The 16,210-nt window shown below is 33.1% G+C and overlaps 2 protein-coding genes and 5 non-coding genes across 7 annotated transcripts in view; 4 read left to right on the plus strand and 3 right to left on the minus strand.

Moving 5' to 3' along the window:
- Positions 1 to 16,210, plus strand: part of LOC149424230 (mitochondrial import inner membrane translocase subunit Tim21) — a 586,526-nt gene that overhangs the window by 375,687 nt on the left and 194,629 nt on the right. The gene's annotated exons all lie outside the window — the stretch shown is intronic.
- Positions 1 to 16,210, plus strand: part of LOC149424240 (uncharacterized) — a 61,399-nt gene that overhangs the window by 1,092 nt on the left and 44,097 nt on the right. The gene's annotated exons all lie outside the window — the stretch shown is intronic.
- LOC149424241 (5S ribosomal RNA) lies at positions 11,006 to 11,124 on the minus strand. The gene has a single exon (XR_016302156.1). It is a non-coding gene; the product is annotated as a 5S ribosomal RNA (ribosomal RNA).
- Positions 11,448 to 11,566, minus strand: LOC149424242 (5S ribosomal RNA). The gene has a single exon (XR_016302157.1). It is a non-coding gene; the product is annotated as a 5S ribosomal RNA (ribosomal RNA).
- LOC149424243 (5S ribosomal RNA) lies at positions 11,890 to 12,008 on the minus strand. Its single transcript, XR_016302158.1, has one exon. It is a non-coding gene; the product is annotated as a 5S ribosomal RNA (ribosomal RNA).
- On the plus strand, positions 12,855 to 12,973 carry LOC149424244 (5S ribosomal RNA). Its single transcript, XR_016302159.1, has one exon. It is a non-coding gene; the product is annotated as a 5S ribosomal RNA (ribosomal RNA).
- On the plus strand, positions 13,297 to 13,415 carry LOC149424245 (5S ribosomal RNA). The gene has a single exon (XR_016302160.1). It is a non-coding gene; the product is annotated as a 5S ribosomal RNA (ribosomal RNA).

Raw genomic sequence — 16,210 nt, forward strand, 5'->3', positions numbered from 1 at the left:
AAAAGATGAATTGTAAGGACTGGTTGTTTCGGAGAATTTGAACAATTCATCAAAATTCCACGTTCATTTTCGCGTTATGTGACAGTCCTATTTAAGTTCTATCATCATATAAAAATAGGCTACAGTTGCTTGACAGAACTGAAATCATAACAGAACTTGAAAATTAACTTAATTTGAAGAATTGTTCAAATTCTCCGAAAAAACCCGTCCTTAGTTGATGTTATATGTTGACTGAGCACGTTGATTGGAAACGTTTCACAAAATTGGCACTGCTCAATTTGGGACCCGGGTATGGGTACCGCCGCCCCGGAAACTGGATTATTTATGATTTATTGGATAACCAACACTTCTGCCATAGGTCGCCCCAAGTGGTTCGCTTCGATTGGTGGTTCAGCAGGAGTGTCCGGGTTCATGGGGTAAGGTTTGCCCGGATCTTGGCGACGGATGCATCTGCCCACCAACTGCGTGTGCAGGCCAGATCGGGAGAGATTGGTTGAGGGAGACCTTTTGACCTCTTCAGCAGGACTCTCTCGGAACATCGCGTTGCACCGCAGTGGGAGGGATAGATTCATATGTTTGTCACTCCTGAATACACCGACTCCCAGATTCCTACCCACCGCTCTTATCTTTTTCCTTCCCAGAACTTCCTCTTCCAAAAGACCCTTCTACATAGGATCTACCAAGATAGCAAAGGTCCTGCTGGAAATTATTTTCCTAAATAAAAAAGTAAAAACATTTCAAAACATCATTTAAGGCTTCATTATTATAAATAATTGTTACGGTTTGACAATTTATTAAAATAATGATTAACAGAAAATATTCTTAAATACAATAATCGCATGCCTACACGCTTGAGTAAGTAATTTTGAAAACAAATGTTCGTCGATATAGCTGGAATATGTGCATTTCAAACATAGGTTAGGACTTTGTATATGAAAGCTTCACAACATTTCATGCTTCATTTATCATAATGCCCGACCTGTCGAGTATCTTCGTGGGAAATCGTTTTTCAGAAATTCCATATACTAGACAAGCACATATTTTCCGAATCGTCGTTACGATATGTACAATATGTACATACTAGATACTAAGAAACGAAATAATGATGCGGAATATCCTCTATCTTGAGCAGAATGAAACAATCTAAAGTTGAAGTCAGTTTTGGGTAATTATTATTACTAACAAAATATACAGCATAGAAATTCTATTGTGAAAATTCCAATCATTGTGATTGTCAAGAACTTCATATTAAATTTTTCGTACCATAAAAACAATAGGTAGTGTGTACCTACACATACTGTAATAGCTATTTTTTAGAATAGTAAAGAAATGGTTTGCCTAATATTAATTGTGCACAGTAACTGGTTCCAATAAACTGTGCCTTCAACAATGCAATTATTAACTTGACTAACGAAGGCACGATTCCGGTGAAACCGGTTGGTGTGATCGTGTAAACAGATTCAGACCGTTCGGTGGTTAAGTTGACATCGCGTTTGGGTCACACCCTGGAGGAGTGTCTTCAATTCCTCGTCTGGCTAAGTCCTCCATCACAACACAAGCAATATTTTCCGCTGACTGTGGTGATAGTAAGAGATTTTAAAATATTGTCAGGTTATTGGTAACACGGGAATGTTTGTCGTTCTTTAAAAATAATAAAAAGAGTGACTCACAAAGTTACAGTGTGTCATTTACTAATAACGATTAACTTTACACAGTAAAAACTCAACCATTACGAAATAGTAACCCTTTTCCACTTGCGTGGAGTTTCGAGAAAAAAACGCCTCGCATTGTGTTTTGATTTAACCAATAAAGTTAAGAGTTACCCGAGTTACCGTTTTTGCTTCTGCCGCTTGTCACTAACGATAACGATGCTGACCGACATTTAGTACCTACATTACTCATTAACCTGGCCGGTTCACATCAGCTGATAAAGGTAGTATCTTAACTTTACCTAGATGAAATTACATTTCTAGTTACACATCACATCTCAGAATACCGTTCCTCTAATAAAATGCCCTGCTGCCGCGCCGAGTGATTTTCAGCCTTTGGCTGTTAACGCATCATTATTATAATAAATAGTAACTAATAACTATTAACTACACGTTTGGTTATAATTAATATATTGGTTAAAACTATACAACGAAATAATACGCAGATAACTGTTTCTATCATACCAATAAATTTAATATACAGATTTATTGGGTAGTAAGCGCTTAAGACGAGACAATACCCTAAAATAAAGTCGGAAACTTAACGACGTAAGTGAAGAAGCCGTGCACAAAAATATGCGACGCGCGACTTGGGTGTATTCAAAAGACTTGCGGTTGAATTTGCTCTAGCAATCTCTAAAATAAGGGAATATTAACGACATAAGTGATCAAGTCGTTTTGAAACAGTATTTTAATAGTAACCTATCGTAGAATTTGCCCTTGCAGGCCTAGAAAATTGATCTTTCCGTTAGGGTTATTTTAATTATTTCTGATGAAATCTCAAATGTTTCTTGAGGGATCCCTCGGAAAATTACTGACTAACATCTTCTAGAACTAAAATCTGGTACTTACTGCTAATTTAATAGTTGAAAAACGTTTTATAAAATTTTCAAACCGTTTTACATAAAACATTTGAACAGTAAGGTACCGTTTTTATTAACCTTAAATATAAATAACTTACGTCCACAAATATTGCTCTGAAAAACAATATCTATAATCGTTAAGAATTCATCGAAATTTATTATAATGTGAGCCTCGAGCAAACCCCCGTTATTAGAGTCTTGTGTCGGCTTAACGGTTGCACGGCCTTTTTAAAACAAAATTCAAATTTGAATTTGAGGCCAAAACCAAAACACTTGACCAAACTGAATAATTATTTTTAAATCAAACGGTTAAGCAAATATCCACCACGGATATGTGCCAATTTATTTATTTGGGTTTCAATTTATAAAATACTAGTGGATCCCCCGCAATTCTTCGCTATTGCTAATGTCGTTCTCCAGCGCCTCCAACTTCTTCCACCATTCACTACTGTATTTCCACAACATTTAAAAACTACATTACATCGACTTTAATTCGCATCTCATTCCGGTGCAGAGATATCGCGTTAAGTATTCCTCGGGCGTCCCTTACAACGACAAATTTTGAAATTTTCAGTTACTTCTTTCAACTACTTTTTCCCTTTGCGAGTACAAAAATACGCAGCCTGAATTTTTATATACTAAGATTAGAAATTAGTTAGAATTTAACTCTACCATTTGGAATGCATCTTTATAATATAATGTCCTGCCACAGACTGCCTTTTATTTAACGAAGTTAAAATTTGTGGTTGCACGTAATTTTGGATGAGAAAGCTGAAAAAAAAATCACTGAAAATTAATTTTTTTGTTTGGTCCAAAACTATCCTTTATTTCATGTTAAAACTAACCATACACATTCACAAACTTTCATTGAAATCGGTTGGGCGATTTCAGAGATTAGCGTGTACGTACAGTGACTTTTCATTGTGTGATTTTTATATATTAAGATAGGACATGAAATAAATCTATTTTCCACGGTTTTAGAGGTAACTTTGGCAATTATTTGTGGATTAATAATATTTATTTATGGATCCACTAGTTTATAGTATAATTGTGTACATTTTATCTTAATATCAATTTATATACACCCAATTGGGGGTAAGAAAGGTGCTTTACAACAAACTGTTCATGTTTGTTTTAATAATTATGATGACAAACATAAATTAACTACGTCATTGCAAAATATATATTAATTCATTAATCAAACACTTTTGTATAACTTTCTATATATCTTTCGTACATTTTCACGTGCACCTTTTTTCGCTAAATTAATTTAGCTTTGGTCTGTTGTAAAACATCCAATCTGGCGTAATAAAGGTTTGCTAAATACGCAAATGCCTTACAACAAAGTGTTCATGTTTTTTATAAATAAATGTCATCAAAGTTACTATTGTTCTGTAATAGCTTTCGTAGTAACTTAAGTACTTATTTTATACTATTGTTATTATATACAATTATTGAACTCCTTTGAACAACAGAACTTTCTATGATAACTTGTATTGTACCTGATAATATCGTTAAAACTCACTTATTAATGTACTCCTGAATAACTTACCTATAACAATGTTTAAGTGTAAAAAAAGCCTTCGAGGCACGAATAAATAAATAAATAACGTGTGTTTTTATTATTTGGTGGTTAGAACGCAATATTATTTATTAATCCACTCCAGTCGACAATCGTATTACAAGTTTAGTGACAGCTGGCAGATATACGTAACGAGATAATACAGATTGGTATCAAATACCCTATAATATTAATACTGCCTCCAATTAAAGTTGATAACAATACAATATCAACAACTCTAGCCGCTAGAGGCATCTAGTGTAATATATTGACTTTGACATTCTTTTCAATGGCGGCAAATTGAATTTATTTACTAGTACTTGGTAGCGGTGTATTTCGCATTCTAATTTGATTTTTGTACAATATTGATAAAACGTGTGTAAACGTTGACAGGTTAGGTTAGGTTGCTGAAATGATTTCGTTATATCCTAGCAAGTAAAATGTTACTTATTACGTAAAACGTGGATTACTTATTTATTTATTAACTGTCGGGAAATCGTCAGTTTACATTTATTTCAGTTTGTACATAAGTATTATATAGACAAAATAAAACCAGTTATGCATTTCCTCCTTGTGACTTTACCTCTACTGAGATAGCATAATAACGAATAAGTAAATTTACACCATGAAAATCTTACGAAAAAAAATTAATTTAATTCAGAAAAGCTGTGATAGTTTTATGTAGCATTTTATGTTCAAGTTGAAGTTATAAATCATCGTCAATGTTTTGTATTTATTTGACATTTATGTGACACCTCACAAACGCGCCCCTGTCTGTACAGTGTAAAGGCAGAGGAGCTATGTCGCCGCCCGGTTGGGCAGCGATGTGAGGCGGGTTAAGGTAGGGGCTGTAGGTAAGGATTTGAAGTGAAGGAAGAAATATAATATTGATATGTAATATTAATATATAACATATTTTTGTACACATTAAGAATAAGTATTTTATTACCTTTTTAAACCATCAAACCAGAGTTAATAGCCGCTTTAGATTTTATAAGTCGAGCAAAACAGCAGTAAGGTCGCATATGTGGGTTATCTATTTTTTTAGATTTCTATAGTTTAACATAATTTAATTTCATATAAAATCATTTAATGTATGAGAGAAAACCAAGGCGTACAACTCGTGCCGCTAGGAGGCGCTAGTGTAGCATGTTGCTGTCAGAATGTATGGGAAACGTCAGAAGTTGGAGGTATTATTAAAGTTATGGGGTATTTGGTAGTATGCATGATGTAGGTACCCGTAGATGTAATGTATATTGACTAAAATTCCGTTGTTCTTCCCACGTTACGTTAAAGTATTTATGGGCGCTTTGTGTTTAACAAACTGATTTTTTTATTATACGTTACCTTTTTAAACATGGTAATTGTACAGTTGCAAGAAAGTAAGTTGGGGGAACGGAAAGGTCATTGAATCCTTCGGTAACGGTACGGGTCTTTTAAAGACACGGATTTTGGTGTTGAATGGGTGTTGGTTGTTAGTGCGACACATAACACCATACTTGCTCATTACTGATTACTCACTATTTACTGTTATAAAATTATTCACGCATATATGTTTCGCAAAATAATTGGTTATCAGCTGAAGCCAGATGATTGATATCAATACATCAATAGGCAACGGGCTCATAGAATGCTAATATATGTAACATACAGCCAACGTTCAAATTCACTTGGTACTTAGTTATGTACATATGTGTTGAATTGAAGAAAATGCTCGATCATTGTTATTGAACGTGTTGCGGATATATTGCGGATTAGAAGTGCAAGTTAACTTTATAAAAACGTGATTGATATTCTGATTGGTTAAGCACCATAATATAATTTATTTTTTCGGTTAGTTTATAATTTCCTAGTATTTTAAATAAATACCTCAAATATAGTGTTTCATGCATCTATGTATTTATAAAATGCACTAATCTGGTAGGTACTTACCCGAATGCACAACAAATGGCTTAATCTATTTTGATTAAATATTTCAAAAATAGAACTATTTGTCACCGTGCTTTCGGTGTTCTATTATTTCTTATTGTTGTTGTTTGGAAAATTTGGTATCTGCAAGATTGAATAATTTCTTTTCCTCACCATATGACAAATTGATTGATGTGCCACCTGATAAGAGAATAATCTGCTTTCCATATTGCATAGATAGGCCAGACGAAGCGTTAATATTGCACGAATGGATCAGGTTATTGCACGCTATTAAAAAAAGTGAATACCGCACAAGAGTCCCACTGCTCCCAATCTGTAATGTACGCGTCCTGAAAGGGAATACCTGGCTATTCAGATCTGGTTAACAAACACAGATAAAGCCATTTAAAGCAACGTTTCAATGGTGGTCTGAATGGTGGTTTTCCACCAGGGCAATAAGTCATTTATAAATTTATTTATATTCTTAATTACAAATATACATAATCGCTACATAAAATAATCTCACATTACATGAATAGAGGGATAACTATTATAATTAATTTATAAATTTAGTCTGATATTATTTGCTAGTTTTTGAACATTTTGTTTTTTTATTTAAATTATTTCCACCCAGGAGGTTCTGAGGAAAATGATATCCCTCAGTGCCTTTTTCTTCTTTGGCTATTCTTTATGGCGGGTATTTTTAAGGAAGAGAAGGGATGGAAGTTCTGGAAAGAAAAAAATTCGTTGGAATCTGGGATCAGTATATTTTGGAATTTGGCGGCGGCCATACCCGCCTCCCAACTTTTTCTAATATATTTCTTGTGGTATAAATAATATTTATTACAAAAATATGAATTACTAATCAAAATAGTTCAATGGAATTTTACTAATTAACAGGTTCGAAAAATATATAATAAGGCGATCAACTTATGTACCGAACTGCATTAATAATAATTAAGACCAGAATGGTTATTCATTTGTGAAGAACTTTCTCACAGAAACTCTCAGAGTTTGCAACTCTTCTCTGTGACAGTTTGCTGAACCTCTCACTAAACTTATCTAATTAGGTATTATGATTATACTCAAGTTCCGACGCAGACAATGGGAGCGCACTTACTTTACTGGTGTGAATAAATATATAGTATTAAATCAAAGACATAAAAAAAAAACAAATATATTTTTTGTTATCCTGACTTTTTTGTGTTACCTAATAGTGTTTGTTTTACAACTAATGTGAACATAATTTTACATATTTACCGAGAGTTACACGTATATTTCAAAACTCCATAGCTCAAAGTGGAAATGGCGATGCAAATGGCGGTGCGTAGATCTAGAAATTGCAGATTCAAACACAGCTGTATAAACTTTATACAATTTTGTGGGCTAACCGTTCGAGAGTTCTTGGAGATTATCTGATTTATTGTTACAATTTGCTATTGTATATTTCAAGAGTCAGAACATAACATGGGAAAATGTTAATAAGTGGGATGGTATTTACTTAAGGAAATATTATTTAAATCTACAGTTTTGTGAAAATCTGTGCCTTCCCCAGGAAAACCGAATAATTAAAGAAAATGTCATGAAAATTTATTAAATGTTTTTTTTATAAATCTATCAATATTTTTAAATGATAATATCATTTACGTTGATAAAATGTTTCACATGACAAATTTACACCACTCAGTATGTTATCAAATGGTCATTAACTATGTTTTAATTTTTACATTTGTTAATGCAATAATAACATAATTTAAACAATAACACGAACCGAAAAACAGTAGAAATGAAAGAAGATAATGGTACGTACCTACAAACTAACTAGACCTGAATATAGCAATGACAAATTGCACAAAAACATACATCAGTAATATCATTTCTGAACATGATTTATACAACTTCATAATTTTATTTAGTAATAGTGTAGGCTCGTGAATTTTGGTTTTGTTTTGAGTTTTAATATTTAAAAAATGGCATTATTATTGTCGTTGTAGCAAAAAACGTTTTTTTTTTTTCAAAAATTGTTTTTGTATGAAGATTTGCAGGAAATCGGTGCAATGCACTGCCAAACTGAAATTTCCTGAAAATCTTCATACGGAACCGAATTTTCTATAAAATTTTAATTATCTTTCTGCGTTAAACATCATCAATAATGTCCAATTTTTCGAACTTACTCTATCAAACTCGAGAGTCACGAGCTGCCATTTTCTAGGAGAAACTAAATAAAACTTATATTAAAGTACAGACCGCCTCAGAACAGGAAACCCTAGTGTGTGAAAACTATGAATTTATTCATAATCATTGAATCCAAAGTACTTATTCAAATATAATTTTTTTATTCTTCTACTTTCCCAAAATAAAATAACACCAATTTAAAGTAGGCTTAAAGTTCATGAATAAATTCACAAATCTCAATTTAAACCGTTCCGATTGCAAAAGTAAGCTAAAAGTTTTCTACCATTCGCAGATAAAAGAAAGAATGTGGATCTTATTAAAATAACACAGCCTTTTGATTGAACTTGACACGTTCAATTGGCACTTGAATATGAATTCAATATGACATGGCCAGTTATGTGCTTTTAGGCCGCTACGGTAATAAATAAATAAATAATAAATTAAATGAGTTGTACAGCTATGCCTTGGAGGCTTTACTTCTTCTACACAATGTCCGCTAAGGCACATTTTTGTGTAGGCTACTAATGTTAGTATTATATTATGCATCGTAAATTTCAATATGAAATTATAATTACTGCACTCTGGTCGGTTATTATTTATTTGATTTGTATCTCTCACAACGAGCATTCAAAATTCTTCACACATTGATAAGCGGGATCGTCTCATACGAATCCGTTTATTGATATCATTTATGTTAGGGAGATAGGAAATGTTACTAGTTAACCCAGTTCATAAAGATGTTTTCTGAAACCTTTAAACTCGATAATACGTGAAATTATTTATGTTTTCATAAAATAATGTTACATCATTTTTAAGGCAGCCTTGGTCGAGGGGGAGGCTCTCGACTTGCAAGCTGGAGGTCGCGGATTCAAATCCCGGTGTGTACCTACAAGTAAATGTTATTTGATTAATTTGTGTTATTTCACAAAATTACTAAATTAAAACATTATATTGAATATATATTTGTGGCAAGTTCCAGAATGGAAGATACTCTCAGTATTGTCTTCTTTTAAACCACCATCAGAATTGAAACATTGCTTGAAATGGCTTTGGCCCACAGACATAGGAATTAATAGACGAGAAGATAATGGCGAGGGGTAAAATCAACTGTTGAAGAACGAAGGGAGTGAAGCTGACTGTGATTCGTCAATAAATCAATCTGACAGTAAATAGGCATCTCGCATTATAATATCACCATTTACTTCTTAAAAGTAAAATCTGCTTTTGAATGAATAGACATTTTTACATGGGAGCGCAAATTACTCGCCACGTTATGAACAAATTTGCGAAGTCCAAATTCGGCAAAAAAATTCGGTTCTATTTTCAGAGTCGAATATTTCGTTTAAGTATTTAGTTAAGACACTTTTATAAATGTTCATAATTTACTTCCCAGCAACCAACCAGCTTTGTGTTTCGCGTCCAGGCGTTTCTCGATGTGATAGTAACAACTGATTCATATTATACGATGTGAATATGCTTAAAATAAAGTAAAATAATGCTTATATATGGAATGTAATACGACAATTGGGTTTATTCTCTTTTTCACATCTATTTTTACAAGTTTTCATAGTACAAGTAAACATTTTGCCGTGTTATTTCGTAAATGAACCGATGATGCCTCGACCATAGTTCGCACAAGAATGATGACGTCACGTTTTCAAATTTCACTTGAGGCCATACGCGAGCACAGCCGGCTCCAATGGAACCGGTATGGGGAGTGGGGATAATACGCTTTTAATCACTTAGGGCATGTCTACTAATATTCATATGTCTATGCTTTGGCCGTATTTGGTGACGAGATCTGAATAGCCAGATACTCCCCAATCTTACTCTTCCACATCTCCTTCCCGTCCCGCTATTACCTTCAGCATCATAGTATACTCCAATTGGGAATGTCATAGTCTTATAGACTGTCAGGACTCATTTGCGGTTTCACATAAAAAAAACATAATTTACAGAAAATATGTTGCAATGTAAATAGTAATCATATCAATGTTAAATATAAGATGTACCACCATAATAAAGCTAGGCTTGTGTTTGTGGGGGATGTGTTTTTATGTTCGTTGTTTCAATATTTATATGTGAAAGTATTCAGTTTATATTTTCAGTGTGTTTTTTAAGATGATGTTAATACTTTCTAATAATGTATTGAAAAACTTTACTTCAAAATATTTATTTTTGAATTGCCCCATTGTTTTTTTTAAACAATTTGGAGTTGGGAGAATGGATGTTTGTCTGAGTTTTTTATTAATTTTAAATGGTGGTAGAGTATTATCTTTGTAAATTTGTAATGTTGCATGGTACAAGTATAATGCATTTAGTTTTATGACTTTAATTTTTTTAAACAGAAGTTCCGATGAATTCTTCTTTAATCGTGTATATTTTTGAAGTGAAACTTCTTTACCCGCGTCATGCAATTTCGAGTACCGGAGTAAAACCAACTCATGACCGAAACGAAAATGCGGGACCGATTAAAGTTCATTTGATCTAGTCAAAGTTTTGAAGTAAAATATAAATGCTTCTTAGCTCATCTCGACAACTGGCGTTGGTGGTGTAATGGTCAGCGTAGTTGCTTTCCAAGCAGTTGATCCGAGTTCGATTCTCGGCCATCGCACATTATTTTTTTGTTTTTAACGCCTTTTTTTTTTTCAATGGTTGACCATAATATCAATCCACTAAGTAATATTTTAGGCCTGTAGCATACTTGAAAAGTTAAAGAATGATATAAAATTTTTTATGATGTTAACGATAAAAAAATAAAAAAAAACATAAAATTACCATAAAAAATGGGCCAACGGCACGCGGTGTTCCCAAGCGGTCACCCATCCAAGTACTGACCGCGCCCAATGTTGCTTAACTTCGGTGATCGGACGAGAACCGGTGTGTTCAACATGGTATGGTCGTTGGCAAACGCTAAACAATATTAATTTCTATTCTACCTGCCAATAAATATATGAAAATTAGTATAAAAAAGCCCTAATAATACTGAAAACATTAGCAAGGTGTGTGCGACGTTGATAAAAATAATCATTACATACGCGCTTGAAAAAGATCGTAATTACATCCATAACTTTGCAGGAATTTTTTTTTTCAATGGTTGACCATAATATCAATCCACTAAGTAATATTTTAGGCCTGTAGCATACTTGAAAAGTTAAAGAATTTTATGATATTATTAATGATAGTAACGATAAAAAAATAAAAAAAAACATGAAATTACCATAAAAAATGGGCCAACGGCACGCGGTGTTCCCAAGCGGTCACCCATCCAAGTACTGACCGCGCCCAATGTTGCTTAACTTCGGTGATCGGACGAGAACCGGTGTGTTCAACATGGTATGGTCGTTGGCAAACGCTAAACAATATTAATTTCTATTCTACCTGCCAATAAATATATGAAAATTAGTATAAAAAAGCCCTAATAATACTGAAAACATTAGCAAGGTGTGTGCGACGTTGATAAAAATAATCATTACATACGCGCTTGAAAAAGATCGTAATTACATCCATAACTTTGCAGGAATTTTTTTTTTCAATGGTTGACCATAATATCAATCCACTAAGTAATATTTTAGGCCTGTAGCATACTTGAAAAGTTAAAGAATTTTATGATATTATTAATGATAGTAACGATAAAAAAATAAAAAAAAACATGAAATTACCATAAAAAATGGGCCAACGGCACGCGGTGTTCCCAAGCGGTCACCCATCCAAGTACTGACCGCGCCCAATGTTGCTTAACTTCGGTGATCGGACGAGAACCGGTGTGTTCAACATGGTATGGTCGTTGGCAAACGCTAAACAATATTAATTTCTACTCTACCTGCCAATAAATATATGAAAATTAGTATAAAAAAGCCCTAATAATACTGAAAACATTAGCAAGGTGTATGCGACGTTGATAAAAATAATCATTACATACGCGCTTGAAAAAGATCGTAATTACATCCATAACTTTGCAGGAATTTTTTGAAGTGAAACTTCTTTACGCGCGTCATGCAATTTCGAGGACCGGAGTAAAACCGACTCATGACCGTGACGAAAAAACGGGATCATTTCGCTATAGGAGCCTAGCTAATATTATATACCTAGTTTAACTCACTCTCCTAACTCATCTTCGCTGTCTACAGGCAGAGCGCACGACTGTGGTCGTGAAGAACCGAGGTTCGATCCCCGCTTTAACTAATTTTTTTTTTCTTTTTTTATAACTTTTAATTTTTTTTATCACATGCTACTTATAAATATGTCAATAGACAGAAAAAAAGAGAGAATGAAATGAAAAGAGAGAGAGAGAAGAATACTAGAAGTTTCACTTCTGTCTTGCGTAGGCTTGACACACCCATTTTATTTTTTTATCGTTACTATCATTAATAATATCATAAAATTCTTTAACTTTTCAAGTATGCTACAGGCCTAAAATATTACTTAGTGGATTGATATTATGGTCAACCATTGAAAAAAAAAATTCCTGCAAAGTTATGGATGTAATTACGATCTTTTTCAAGCGCGTATGTAATGATTATTTTTATCAACGTCGCACACACCTTGCTAATGTTTTCAGTATTATTAGGGCTTTTTTATACTAATTTTCATATATTTATTGGCAGGTAGAATAGAAATTAATATTGTTTAGCGTTTGCCAACGACCATACCATGTTGAACACACCGGTTCTCGTCCGATCACCGAAGTTAAGCAACATTGGGCGCGGTCAGTACTTGGATGGGTGACCGCTTGGGAACACCGCGTGCCGTTGGCCCATTTTTTATGGTAATTTCATGTTTTTTTTTATTTTTTTATCGTTACTATCATTAATAATATCATAAAATTCTTTAACTTTTCAAGTATGCTACAGGCCTAAAATATTACTTAGTGGATTGATATTATGGTCAACCATTGAAAAAAAAAATTCCTGCAAAGTTATGGATGTAATTACGATCTTTTTCAAGCGCGTATGTAATGATTATTTTTATCAACGTCGCACACACCTTGCTAATGTTTTCAGTATTATTAGGGCTTTTTTATACTAATTTTCATATATTTATTGGCAGGTAGAATAGAAATTAATATTGTTTAGCGTTTGCCAACGACCATACCATGTTGAACACACCGGTTCTCGTCCGATCACCGAAGTTAAGCAACATTGGGCGCGGTCAGTACTTGGATGGGTGACCGCTTGGGAACACCGCGTGCCGTTGGCCCATTTTTTATGGTAATTTTATGTTTTTTTTTATTTTTTTATCGTTAACATCATAAAAAATTTTATATCATTCTTTAACTTTTCAAGTATGCTACAGGCCTAAAATATTACTTAGTGGATTGATATTATGGTCAACCATTGAAAAAAAAAAAGGCGTTAAAAACAAAAAAATAATGTGCGATGGCCGAGAATCGAACTCGGATCAACTGCTTGGAAAGCAACTACGCTGACCATTACACCACCAACGCCAGTTGTCGAGATGAGCTAAGAAGCATTTATATTTTACTTCAAAACTTTGACTAGATCAAATGAACTTTAATCGGTCCCGCATTTTCGTTTCGGTCATGAGTTGGTTTTACTCCGGTACTCGAAATTGCATGACGCGGGTAAAGAAGTTTCACTTCAAAAAATTAAAAAGCATTTAACTAGATATTTGATCAACCTACTTTAATTTAAGTTTACAGATTTGTATCATCAATATTCCACATCGTAATTAAATACACATCCAGCCGATAAATTAATAAAATTTCACAGTATTTCAAACAATTTGCAATCTTTTCTCATTATAAATTGAAATTTAAGGCATAAATTTATTTACAATTATCTATGGTGCAGTACAGAGAGCACTTCATCGGCAGCGAGTAAAACCACTATTCAAAATAATTTATTTGATAATTAAAATATGCAATGGGTTTGCATTAATGGCGTTAATTCAAAACGACACAATCCAGACACTCTAAAACGTATAGGTACCTGCCTACAAATAACGAGGTGCCCACTCTAGGTAGCATGGTCGATCGATAAAGGATTTAACGATACGTATAATATTACGCCGATAAAGTAGATTTATTTTTAAAAATAATTTTAATTTTTAGTTAATCTTTGTTAGATTGCAAAATTGTATCTGTATTCTCCCTTCCTGTTTCCACTATCCATATCATAATACTTCTTTTGATGCCGGTTATTTTTGAATGGTTTTTTATTGCAAGAGGGGGGATAATAATTTATACAGAAATATTTGTCCATAAGTCGTTTTAGTTTTAGGTTGGTAGAATGTGTGTTGTAATGAAGATCTTGTGATGATACATTAAATTCGTGCATGCATAGCTGGCTACGCCTTAATTATATAAGAAGAGTGAAATATGCGATGACGAAATCATCAGATTATAAATCATTTGCAATAGGTATTTCATATTTTCTTGATTTCATGCACTTCATTTTGCACCCCTTAAATATTTCATAATTATTTAGATTAGTATTTGAAGGGTGCTTTTATGACAATAAATTGCAATTTTATTAACTTTTTACTATATTCGTATTATCATAATTATATTTCATAATGTTTTCAAGGGTAGGGATTTCCCGTACAGGGAATATTGACCGGTCAGTGGCTGAGTTGACGTAGCGTTTGGGTCCCATCTAAGAGTAGCGTGTTCAATTCCTCGGCTAGCTATGTCCTCCTTCAAAACACAAGCAACTTTTTCCGCTTACTGTGGTGGTAGTAGGAGATTTTGAAATATTGTCAGGTTATTCGTAACATGGGAATGTTTGTCTTTCTTTTTAAAATCTTATTTTAAAAAAATTAAGAATTTTGCAATTCCCGTATTTTTTTAAATTTTATTACACTAGTTAGGATGTGTGCTACAGTTTTTTGTATTTCTTAATTTTTAACATTTTACAATGTAATTCTAAAAGCCAACATAGTTTGTTTTGATTAAACTTGTAATTACACTTCAATCAATGTATGTTTTGTTGCAATATTCTATGAATTTCGTGTCTCCTTGATTCCCAGATCCATTGTGAATGTTTTGAATATATTGATATTTGTAAGTTTTTTTGTAGGAAAGTGGAAATTTGTTGAGTTTTTTGCCGCAATAGAAAACGAAATTTCTTTGTTCAAATGTTGTGTTAGTTTTATGTGCCTTTAATTGAAGGGTCTAGTGATTGTGTTGCGTGTGTTGTAGATCAAGTGAATTAGTTTTGTGAGTATAAATAAGTACGGTTTTGGCATAGAGTTGTAAGTGACATGATATTTAGATTATTGAATATTTGGTCAGAGCAAGTTCCCATAGTTACTTTGAGTAGTATTTTCAAGATTAGGATTTTAAAATGGCGATATTTGCACTTCCTCATTCAATTATTACACATTCCAATAATGATTGACATATGGCCACATTTATTAGATTCCAATGAGTTCTCTTTAGTCAAACATTTCTGATTGTTTTAAAATAATTTAAGTTTTAAAATTTTTTTAGTTCTACAGTTTTTGTTTTCTATCCATTTAAGATTTTTATCGTTTTCTATGCCTAGGTACCTAAATATGTGGTTGACCTTTTATAATGATGGACAGTCACATAGTTCTATCATGGATTTCTATATTAAAGTTTGATAATTCATCTTCTGTGTTGCTTATTTTGAAAGCAAAATATTTATTGAAGTGTTATATTAGCGTTTCCTAAACGAAAATTTGAAATAGAAAAATCAGAAAAAGATACGGTCACATCTAGGACTCGAACCCAGGATCCTTTCCTTGCCGGGGCACCACTCTGTCATTAGTTCAGTTGGTAGAGCGGTGCCCCGGCAAGGCAAGAGTCCTGGGTTCGAGTCCTAGATGTGACCTATCTTTTTCTGATTTTTATTTTTCAAATTTTCGTTTAGGAATCGCTAATATTGTGTTCAATAATTAAATATTACAATTTGAGGTTTTACTCATTAAGTTATTACAAAAAAACAAAATATTTATGTTTCTTCCTATTCAGGGTAAAGTTTAAACATTTAGCAATCCAACAATTAAAA

The sequence above is a fragment of the Hesperophylax consimilis genome, chromosome 4, assembly GCF_061612785.1.
Source record: "Hesperophylax consimilis isolate HC1 chromosome 4, BYU_Hcon_1.0, whole genome shotgun sequence".
Taxonomy (NCBI): domain Eukaryota; kingdom Metazoa; phylum Arthropoda; class Insecta; order Trichoptera; family Limnephilidae; genus Hesperophylax; species Hesperophylax consimilis.